Raw genomic sequence first — 829 nt, forward strand, 5'->3', positions numbered from 1 at the left:
ACAATTAGAAAGGTTGAAGAGAAGAGGAACTAACCAAAGAGACTGAGAAAGAGCAGCCAGTGAAGTGGAAGGGAAACCAGGAGAGTGTATAGTGTCTGGGAAGCCAAGAGAAAAAAAGTATTTCAAGAATACTGAGTCAGTTGCTATTGATGGGTAAAGAGAAATGACCATTGGATTTAGCAAAATGGAAATGATTGGTGACCATGAGATGTTTCCATGGAACAGTGTAGGCAGAAGCCTGACTGGAGTGGGACCAAGAAAAAAATAAGAGGAAAGAAAATGGAATCAGAGAAACAGACAAACCTTTAAAAGAGCTTTGCTGTAAAGGAAAGGTGAAGAATGGAGGAGTAGTTGTAAGAAAGTGTTTTTTGTTTGTTTTTAAAGTGAGATAAATAACATCTTGTTTGGATGCTAATGGGAAAGATCTATCAGAAAGGGGAAACTGAGGGTGCAGGAGAGAAGGGAGAGAATTACTGGAACAATATCACAGAGTAAGGTGCTGGCGTGGAAGAGTAGCCTCAGAAGGAATCATGGGCAATTCATCCATTGTTACAAGAGAAAAGGCAGGGTATCTGTACACAAAAGTGTTTAGGTGGGTAGAGATGCTGGGAATTTGTGGACATACATTTCTGATTGTGCTTATAATTTCTCAGTGAAACAAGAGGAGAAGTCATCTGAGAGTGAGGGTGGAGACAGTACTGGCAATTTCAGAAGCTAAGAGAATGCTTGCTTTGGCAGCACATATACTAAAATTGGAACAATACAGAGAGGATTAGCATAGCCCCTGTGCAAGGATTATATGCAAATTTGTGAAGCATTCATTAAAAAG

General features: G+C 39.8%; 1 non-coding gene across 1 annotated transcript; it reads left to right on the plus strand.

Annotated features, from left to right (window-relative positions):
- Positions 1-726: 726 nt before the first annotated feature.
- On the plus strand, positions 727-829 carry LOC137763134 (U6 spliceosomal RNA). The gene has a single exon (XR_011073702.1). It is a non-coding gene; the product is annotated as a U6 spliceosomal RNA (small nuclear RNA).

This window comes from Eschrichtius robustus, chromosome 3, assembly GCF_028021215.1.
Source record: "Eschrichtius robustus isolate mEscRob2 chromosome 3, mEscRob2.pri, whole genome shotgun sequence".
Taxonomy (NCBI): Eukaryota; Metazoa; Chordata; class Mammalia; order Artiodactyla; family Eschrichtiidae; genus Eschrichtius; species Eschrichtius robustus.